General features: G+C 40.0%; 1 protein-coding gene across 1 annotated transcript in view; it reads right to left on the bottom strand.

The window, feature by feature from the left end:
• Positions 1-11,271, bottom strand: part of SPEF2 (sperm flagellar 2) — a gene marked incomplete at its 3' end in the record, with an annotated part of 171,091 nt that overhangs the window by 108,923 nt on the left and 50,897 nt on the right. The gene's annotated exons all lie outside the window — the stretch shown is intronic.

Raw genomic sequence — 11,271 nt, 5'->3', positions numbered from 1 at the left:
TATATAAACAGCCTCGTATTTCTACTGAGGAGTGTAAGAAAAATGACTTGAATAAAGGGAAAGTCAAGAAGGTCCAATATTATAAGCCATTTAATTCTTCTCCAAATTAATCTGACTTAATGAAATGAAACAAAAGTGTAATTTTTGTTTTCCTTCAGGATGATATCCAAAATGGTTCTAAAGTTGAAGCAGAAAAAGAATTGTAACAGATAAAAACATTCACTTAAAAACTGAAAAAGAAAAGTAATATGGGAGTGTTGCCTAACCAGATATTAAAGCACTTATTAAGAACAAGGTAATGAAAAGAAAGATTTGCAGAAACAGGGTGTTCAGTGCACAAAAATATAAATTCTAGAAACAGATCTAAGTGTGTGTAAGAATTTAGTACCTAGTGAGATTTATATGTCATATTAGCAGACAAAAAATTAGATTATTTTACAACTGGTATTATCTGGTTTGGTGCCTGAATTTATGATATGAAAACACAAGAGATAAAGAAATACTTTTTGAAACAAGTAAATAAAGAAGTATTCATAATAGGTTTTTCTTTTAAATTGGTAGAATTCATTAGTATATACATATATTTGTCACTTCTATACAAACTACCCTTTATTTATAACATTTATTTTGCTTTAGTTTAATATCTTTGGTTTTTCTAACAACTCTATGCATAATAATTACATGCATTATTCAAAATTAGGTAAATACTGAATTGATTTGCATAATTATTGATTATTATGATTTATTACTTGTTTCTGCTTTCATTCATTGCAATCATTTATACTTCTAACTAGACAAGTGATAATTATTCTATGTAATGTGGCAATCAGAAAATAACCAAATAAAAAATGGAAACCAGAGAAACTGTGCTATTTTAAAATTATAAAGGCTATAAGTCCAAGGTCAAGTTTAAGTGGAAAGTTTTGAATGTTCTAATGATTTTTGTGCTATGCAGTCATTTAATTCATTCTGAAGGACTTAAATCAGATGACCTGGGTTCCCATAATAGTTCTCCTACTTAACTTGTTTTGCACCCTTGTCAATTCCCTCATCTTTGTGTGATAATAATATCTATCTCACAGGGTTGTTGTAAAGATTGAGTGAAAGGCTTGTGTAAGTAGCCTATGTGACCACTGACTTTAAATGCTTAACTAGAAGTTCTCAGGCTGCTGCTTTGTCTTACACATAGTAGTGCCCTGAAGGAGGGGTGACAGCAGTCACATTTCTGCCCAAAGAGAAGCCACGTCCAGCTTGTGCCACAATCAGAAAGGCGCGCTTCCTCACAAAGGGGTCAGAAGAAAACCCTATTCTATCCCTGATTAGTTGTAGAATGTGGACAAACACAATGGGATAGAATGTTGACTGTGAGGAGCACTGAATGCTGAGGTGGGGGAAAGGACTGAAGCCTGACCAGTGGAGATGGACAAATAGAGGATTTGGTAGAACACGTTTTACAGCATCACCTTAAAGATACAGTTGTGAAATTCCTAATAAGACTAAAGATAAAGGATAAGTAAAGGGAAACATGTCAGGTTGGAACAAGAACATGATGAGGGAAAAGGAGGTCAGGGAACCAGAAATTTTTACCAGATCATTAGTTTATATGTTTGTTATATATAATTACATTAATTATATGATAAAATTAAATAAAATTATAAAATAAAGTATATAATTCTTATTCCTTCAGGTATTATTATAAATTGACATCTGGCTATTAGTTTCAAGACTTCGATGCCCAGAGTGGGCAACACCAGGTAAGTATCACCTGGTACAAACTATTAGTTTACTAAGACACATTTTCTGTGTAGATGTGCTCCATGATACTTGCCCTTGATTACTATAACTGTCATGCATATATAACAAATAATTATTATCTCTTTATTTTAATATTAATATTTTTATTGTACCTGCATAAATATCATCTGTATGCATTTTTGAGAAGGTATAAGGTCCACCATCACCTACAGTCCACCTGTCTTTGTGAATTCTTGTCTACCTACACACAGAGGTCATGAAATACAACAGAGAGTAAACAGCCTCTGCCTTTGGTCACAACCTGTTCACCAGTACTGTTTTTTATTAATTTACCTACACTGAATTTTCTGGAGACTGAATCCTGAACCCTTGAGACCACGGTATCCACCTATTCTTCCCATCTTCACAGACTACATGGGCCTAACACTGTTTTCCAAGCTGGATCCAATACACTCACATGCTTCCTTGTATTCTGTTGTAGGTACCGCATGGTTACCCAGACTTCCCACTCTGGTTACTTCCACCCTGTCAAATCCTTTTTGTTTCCTGTGGCCTAATGTGTCAGTACCCTTGGCCCTCTTGTTAGTAATCATGGCTAAAAGCATCATGAGTATTTACAGACAGCATCAGCTCGGAATCAATGTGCTTGAATGTGGGCTGAAGTGCGCACTTCAAGGGCAAGCCTAAGATTGTCCACGTGTTCAGTCCACTAGATTCCTCCTTGCCTGTAACATTGCCCAAGTGGTTGGATAATGATGCTGGTGGAGCTGCGTGGTTTTTGCAACAGATTCTGATTATTTCCCTGCACATGATTATCCCTGGACCAAAGCAAATGCATCTCATTCTCATTTCTTGCCACTTCTAAAGATTCAAATTGGAAATACAGCTTTCTGATCTACCCTTTAAAGAGGGGGAGATGTGGTTCACTTTGACCAACTTACATAAACAGAATCTGGGCCTTGGGAGATATTCACTAGTCCATAAAGTCTGAGTGTCACTAGCACAACATTCAATAAAAAACATTGGGCTATGCCAGTGATATTTAGCAGTGATATTCAAATGTGGCTTTTGAAGAGTGGTGGTACTAATTTGAAAGTACACACACGATCCAGTGTTTGTCCTCCTAGATTGCTAGAATTTATCAACACCTGCATGGCCTGAAGTACCCCAGATATTCCCAGTTTGGTAGGCTCTAAGTGTTTCACTATTCAATTACTGATGCATTTGGAAAAACAGGACAAATGCCTTTTCTCCTAAGACAGAGAAAGAACCTCCTAGGGGATAAAACACACTGTTTTTGACACCTGCTAGTTTCCTTGAGCTTTCCTGAAATGCAATCTTCTTACTTACAGATGAAAAAACCCAACAACAGACAGATTATATTGACGCAATGGCCAAAGGACTTAGGGTGAAAGCTTCTGATAAACCAACTTCAAGAAACAACACAGGTAGCAACTCCACAGATCAAGGCTATGCCCCTTTTAGAGTACAGCTTACCAAGACATTGGAGCTACCTTAATTCTGCTTTTCCCATGGCTGGCTTTCTCTTGGCACACCACTCTGCAGGCAGTGAGGAAGAGATGACCCTTCGTGATACCTGAAATACAACTAAGGCTTGTAGTAGCAGCCTCAGGGGTTGTTGTAGCTATCGTCAATCTTCGAGTCCCAGGGGACATTATACTTATATTCATCATGACGGACTTCTCTCTAGCCATTCAAGGCTTCTGGGTCAACCACTTCACCCGATGTCTCCATTATTTATTGGTCTGAACCGCTGTGAGGGTACCTCAACCTGCCCAGCTTCTCTTGTTGCACAATTTCCACTTGTACTGCATCTTCTAAGACATTTTTTTTTAACCAGGTCCTTCCATAAAAAATACATTTTTGCATTGTTACCTAGTATTTGTATACAGGTATATATAGAACAGAAAAGAAAAAGTTTTATGAAATGCTCATCCTTACTACCTGGTAATGTGCTTTATTTTCTATTATATTGCGTTGCATTGTATTTCTCTTATTTTGTTGTGTTTTCATTTTTTAAAATAAATAATGGTAGTGATCCATAAGTTAATTTCATAATCTAGTCTCAATCCATTGTTTGAAAAATAAAAAATAAAGGATCTTTTATTCGACAAGACATCAGGAATCCTCTGTTCTGATTTCATGTCTTTAAGTACCACCTTGGATTCATCTCTTAGATATTTGCAAATAGGAAGAGTAAATGTTTAACTTTATACTAACGATGACTCAAACCAGAGAGGTACAGAGTAGATATTTACTTATCAAATACATTTTTAACATAATAATACAATTCTCAGTGAAATTTCTCATAATTGGTAATAATTAAAGATCCAGGTCATATTTTTAGATCTTATTTTGTGTGATTTAGATCTTAGTTTAGCTTGCTTATTTTATAGTATCTTAGAAAATAGTTCTTTGTACAATTCCTGTTTTTAAAAGTTTTTCATAATGTAAGTCTCTAAAAACTATTACCAATTATTTTTATTACTCAAAATGAAATAAAATTTTCAGGCCTGTTGGAAAACAGACCAACTAATAGCTAAATTGTATCCAAAGGAAAAGTTTTTGTGAGTGGGAGATGAGGGGATTTGTTAACTCAAGACCAAATGCCTTGGGCAGGAAATGTCTTAACCAGGTACATTTGCCCAATTGTCCACTTATAATATTTAAATTCACTGGAAAATCTACATATTTCTCTTTAAAGTTTTTTGGACATTCTCAAGGTGATATCTTTAGCAGTTACTGAAAAATTCTGACGAGGCAGGTGACTCTTAGTTAGGACATCGAAAATACTTCCTGAGCTTAGCTTTCTCTACATGCTTGAAATTAAATGAAATCATGGAGAAAATACAAAGACAGGGAGAGAGTACAAGTATAAGCTCACAGTTCATAGGATTAGGTCAGTTTTGAGTTAATACCTTTAAACCAACTGACATCTACTCATATCTCACAATTCAGTTGAAACTCATCCCTTCTAATGGGCCCCCTCATAACCTCCGTGTTTATCCATACTTAATATCATACTCTGAAATGGTTTTTCTCTCATCCCCACTAAATTGTGAGCACCAAGAGGGAAGGATCTCTATCTTAATCAACTTTATATCCCTAGTTGCCAGAACAGTGCTGGAACATAATAGGTGTTCAGTATTTATTGACTGACTGAATGAATGAATCAATTAGCCGTATAGGCTCAATATATGTGAACAGAATAAATGAGTAAACACATGGATATTGCATTTTATTAATTTTGATTAAATACAAAGATGACTTAGTTCTCCAAATAAGATAGGCACAACCCAACCTAAAATCTAGGAACAAGATCAGAAAGTGTCATCCTCACAGATGGAAGTAGGCAAGAATCCACACACTATGTATGAAATTAGCTAACCCTGGAAGCATTTTCTAGAAGTAACAGCTTGTAGTATGATTTTGAAAGAGCTTCTCTATTAAATCAAGCCATCCTTTTTTATGGCAGCAGAAAATATATCAGTTAAAATGTACTAGATTATAAATAATTTATTAATTGGGACTTGTAAGAAGTTCTGCCAGAGATTTTAACAGGGTCCAGAGGGGGTAAGGAGCAGGCTGGGTGAATGGATAGGTAAGGTCTGCTCTATGGCAAGCTGTTATGACCTGGTTACTTTCATATCCCTAACTGGATATTTGTCCTGGGTCTCCTAAACTACGTTGACCCAAAGGTGTACCACATGCCTGGCAGATAATAAAAATAAGCTGCAAAAATTCCAGCTCTTTTTGTGGCAATTGCCCAGGGCCTCCTTACTTAACTTCCCAGCCTTTCATCTGAGTCCTGGCCTGTTCCAGTACTGCCTAGTTTCCAACCTGCTGGCTTCGTTTCCACTTTCTAGTCTGTTTCTTACCCAGGCTCAGCTTTGATCATTGACTTGCTCAAAGGACTTGGCTTGATCCCACCTCTGCCTCTTCCCATTTCTGGCTACTTCAGGTAAATTATCTTGACCACCTTTGTTCCAGCTCTAACAACCCAACCCCTGGCACTAGCTCTCATGGTTGACATTTTGTTGGGGTCTGTCCTGTCTCCTACCAGAAGGAATCAGATATAGAAGCACATCTATTATTATGGCAACATGGAAAGTCTAGTGGCTCTATTCCAGTTACTGTGCTTGGGGAATTTGGCACTCAGGAAAAAACCAAACTTCCCAGGGAAGTACTGAGGTAAAACTTTGTAGCTTTTGGAGCGTCTGTTCTTTGCCTTCTCTTCCCAGGCTCTCTGTCCTCCAACCACCTAAAAACCCTGAGAGAATCTGGAGGAACTGCTTAAATTTGTAATTCAGCTGTTAAAATTCCTCACCATTATCCATGGTTCTCAGGAGAAGAAGAAAGGATGGTTGGATATCTTGCCTGATGGGGAGTTCAGTTCACGTAACCTGGCAGCCCTACAGGGCTTCTTGACCACTGTGTGGGACCTGTTTGATAGGCAGGTTCCTATCAAAGATTGGCAAGATTGATGGAAAGATGGATGCTGCCCTCTACTGCCTCTGACAAAGAGGAAAGGAGGATGGGGAGTTAGCTGATATGTAACTCAATCCTGACCTCTTATAAAAGAATTGTCATGGAACGGGCTCTCTATCGGGACCCATTTCCAAGAAGCCCTCAGAAAAACTTGAAAAGATGAGCTGGCCCTGCTGAGTGAGTTTGGCAGCCTTTCCAAGTCGCCTGACCTCCAGTCAGGTCAGAGTATGGTCAGCTGCCTGGCCACACCTTCCTGCCAGACAGTTTGGCCTTCAGCTTCCAGAGAAGGCGGGGGCATGGTGATGTTCAGTTCTCACTGACATTGGCACGGTAGGTGCATCTGCAGAGAGGAGACATGCCTCTGCACTAGAGTGCTGAGTGTGGACCACATCTTATCTATGGCCAGGAAGTGCAAGCGTCGCCCATGGTAACGAGGGAAAGGCAGATGTTATCACTACTTCACCTGCTGTGCTCAGCTGAAGACTGTTCGGGCTAGAAGCAGCATTGTGAGTAGCCAGTGCCTTTCTATAGGTTGATCCCATGGTTAATTCTCATCAGGAAAGCTGAAGAACGGTCCTAGTCCAATAATGGCTTTCATTCAGCAGCTTGCTCACTTCTGTCCCAGCAGTAGCCTTCCCCAGTCTGCCCTGATTGAATACTATGGGAACAGACATATTTAATTCTAGTCTGTTACAAAAGAAGACCCAGGACAACAGACTCCATCTACCTTGTGGTTATTTTTGGAGGGAAATTCAATTTGGCCATGGTCAGTTAGTTAGAATGTGACAAAGATCACTGTCAAAGCCTACAGGCCCACACTTGAGGGAGCCTGGCACCTCCCTATGCAATCCAGTAACTCTAGCTTCTAACAAGTCCAGAAGTTCAGAAAGCTCAGCTGTTGTGAGCAATGGCAGGCTTCTTTTTCCAAACCTCCGAGCTACTGATTACTTGTAAGCCAGCCAGCTAGAATCACTGGGCTGATACTTTGTCTTACAGGTTTGATTACCAGGGGTAACTGAGACTAAGCCACTCTGACAGATCCTCTGTCCTGAAAACTTACATTTCAGTGCTGCTGAAATTCAAGGACAAATCAGATGCAAACAGTGGGAAGGGGCTTCTGCTTAGCACTCTGATTCGACACACGCAAAGCGACCCACTGAGATCATGTGGAAGAGTAGCTTACTTGCCCCCAAATGACGGGCTCCTACTCCTGGTTCCATTCTCTGTCCTGGAATGCCACATGGCCCTCCAAGGCATTGATCATGGCACACTGGGAGCTGCAGCAGCTGTGCAGCTAGCCCAGTGCTTTTCAAAGCAGAATTGCCTGGGTCTACAACAAATTAAGACTAAGGCTACTGAATTTCTCCTGATGCCCTAGTGCCCTTGGAACAGCATCACACTGGACTTTATATCACATCTCTCCTTGTGCCATAGACAATTCTGGTGGTAGTGGCCATCCTTATGAAAACAGTAATCTCATTCCTTAGATGCTCAAACTACGCTCTGTTCATCATCAGGGAGGTGGTAGTCTTCCTCAAGATCACTTTTTTACTAATTTCTGTGGTCTTGTGGACCACAGAAAGAACTTTTCCAGAGACTTCTACATCCAAATTCACCTATCTGTTGCCACTGCCCAGCCAAGGACAGTCAGATAGGCTTGGTTAAAATTTCTCAAATGTCACAAAGCATGGAGACACTGTGCCTTGGTCTAACTATCTTGTCACTGCAAAATTCACACATTTTTCCACACAGAATACCCTCTCTCATAATAATGACCACTGTCACTCTCTCTATTTTCTTTGTTTCACTGCTAAGATTGATACCTCAAAGAGGTGTAGAGCACCCCAAAACAGCTTAGAAATGACATTGACCAATATATGAAAGACTACTCTAGGGCCAATGTGCTAAAGAATATGGCTGACAGACTCTCTGGGTACTGGACAGGAGTGGTAGGGTATGGGGTCTTCTGGATGGGAGTTTCTCCGGTTCTCAGCCCAACACATCTGCCCAACACCAAAATTCAAAGACTTTCTTGGATCCATTCAAGTTTCTTGTGGTTACCAACCCCAACGTATTCTTGCCATATTTATCTGCCAAGACATAGCTTTAGTGTTCAGATCCCCAGAGCTAGCTCTAAAACACTAGATGGGAAGTCTGAGCAATTGATTGAAGAGAAGCTGGACTTGAGGTATAGAAGCTGGCTTCCACAGTTGTCCAAGTAGGTGAAGGATGAACCTTGTGGCAGGAAACCCAGGGAAGACTTGACCACTCTCTGTCTTGCCTGGTCCCGGATGAGAGGGAGCCTGGGAGAGAATTAGATTCTCCCTATTCTATGTGATCTAGAGCAAGCAAAGATGAGTGGTGAACGTTTACTCTAGTCTCATTCATATCAGTCACCCAGGGATCTTCTCGTTGGCTATGTCCTTCTCACTCGTCTTTCCATTCCACTTCTATCTGGGTGCCAGTTCTTTAACTCTGCAAACCATTTCTCAATTCTGGTCTAACGCCTTGAACCTGACACCTTAATTCAACTATTCCTACCATGGTTTTCTAATGAACTCAGCTTGTCTTCAATTCTAGTAATTTGAAGCCAAATACCCTTCCCATGACCCAGGCTTCCCTTCTATTACACAAGACACATACCCGATAGACACAGCCCCAGACCTCTGCCAAGCCTACTCCAGCCATCTGAAGTCCTTGGCCCACAACAGTTAGAAGACACCCTTAGGCCTGGGGCAACTATAGCTCCCTTTGAAGACTAATATAGTGACATTTTGCTTTGTGAGTTAGTATCACTATGCTTGATAACCATTAATCAGTATTGTAGGGCATAATGGTGATTCCACCAAGACACAGACACACAATGAGGTCTAACCTGAGAAAGCCTTACCATTAGAGGAGAAATTTAGTGAGAGCCTGAGTCAAAAATGTAATCAAAGGGAGAGGAAAATTACAGCAATGAATGCATAGGACGAACCTGGAAACATTCCTTTCAGTATCAAACTTCTTTCTTAGCCCCTATTTTGGAGGCTGATAATGGTTTTGTTACCTATCTTGGAAAATGTTTGTATTTTAGCAGATGCCTCTGATGTCTCCATCCATGTCTTTAGCCCACATGATAATGTGGACCATCAGGTACAATGGCAGGCAGGAGTTTTAAAGCAGAATGGCCTGACGGAAAATCTCAACTCCCTTCATGTAAGCAAGTGCTTACTCCACCTACTTAACAGTCACATATATTCCTGCATATCTGAAAATAAAAGATATAACCATCATAAATTCACAGTCAAAAAGTAAGTCATTAAGATTTCTTAGCAGGGCACAAAAGAGGCCATGAAAAAAAAATTTCATTTGAAATTAGGGGTTCCTTGCCTGAGTAGTAAGTTTGCACTTTGCCACATTTTATGTGTCCTGAATAAGCACATATGTCATAGACTGAATTGTGTCTCTCCAAAAGTCATTTATTGAGGCCCTAACCCCCACTGTGATGGTATTTGGAGGTGGGGCCTTTGGGAGGTAGTTAGGTTTAGATGAGGTTATGAGGGTGGAGGCCCCATGACAGGATTAGTGTCCTTTTAAGAAGAAGAAGAGAGATCAAAGTTCTCTTTCTTTCTTCTCTATGTGAGGACATGACAAGAAGGTGGCCATTTGTAATTCAGGAATAGAGTCCTCACTGGGGAACCAAATCAGCTGGGACCTTGATCTTGGATTTCCTAGAACTGTGAGAAATAAATTCCTATTGTTGAAGCCACCCAGTCTACAGTATTTTCTTATGGTAGCTTGAGCTAATACAATGGGTATCTTTAAACACACACACACAACAAAAACAACAACGATAACAGCCACAAAAAAAATAAGATGATCTATTCACATGACCTTAAGACTCATCTACTAAAATCTATCACTGTGCTTGGGTCAGTTATCCAGTGATATCACTTGAGTGATACAGGCTTCAAACTGATATTCTGCCCACAGGGAACTGATTAAATACTAAACCATGAAAATTTGGGTCATTCATTGGGAAGCCAGGGAGCAAGGCAAGAGCTAGGCTGGAGAGTCCACTGTCAGAAGTCAAATCTACAAAGCCACTGGATCAACGCCAAAGGCTGGGATTGGAGAGGAAGAAGAAGATAGTATCTGGATAGTGCCTTCAGGTCAAACAAGTCAGATGAGACCTACATAGGAAGACAAACTACCCAATGGTGCATTTAGCCCCACATTCTTATTCCTCAGTGGAAAAAGACCTCGTGATGATAAATGTCATTCTATAAGTAAATTTGGGGATGGGTAGGTATACATCTGCTGTAGTGACAAGAGTATGAATGTTAAACCATAACATGTACAATTACATCTTAAAGTCTAGTTAAGGGAAAATCATAAGCCAAAAGTGTGGCTGATAAAAATGTGCGTTTCAACACACACTGTAGGGTTAGCCCAACAACCACAGCAAACTCAAGTGATCATTAACTTCAGAAGTAATTTTCATTAAAAACAAAAATAACAGCAATTAAAAACTATGACCAGCTTCAGATAACACGGATGATGTGCTGGACACAAAACATCCTTCCTCCAAATTGTAGGAATTCCAACTACAACCTGTTCGTGAGCATGCGCAGTAGAGCCCTGCAAATTGCCAAGTGCTTCGTGGCATGGACTTAGAAAAATCTGCACCAGCAGGAAACCGTGGCCATGAGCTAATTTTAGTTTATGAACGCCCCATTTTAGTATCTCAAACTCATTCAGTAGATAACTGCTAATAAGCAACTTATGTTAAAATAAAATACTATGGAATTGTGAGTCATTTGCCAGGAAGAATCATGGAAAGGATTTGCATTTGGGGGAGTCTGGGGTTTACCAGGAGGAGTCCACTGCATAACTGAGAACCAGTGCCTGCTATGTGGGGGGTATGCTGTTAGCTGAACTGGAGCAGCTGGGCTCCTGGCTTAGCCTGCTGCCGGTGGTCCATAGCATTTCGGGACTCCTCCCCACTCTCTATTAAACAACTCC

Source organism: Stenella coeruleoalba (genome assembly GCF_951394435.1).
Source record: "Stenella coeruleoalba genome assembly, chromosome: 3".
NCBI lineage: Eukaryota > Metazoa > Chordata > Mammalia > Artiodactyla > Delphinidae > Stenella > Stenella coeruleoalba.
Note: the sequence above shows the minus strand (reverse complement) of the source record. Positions and strands in the feature narration are given on the sequence as shown.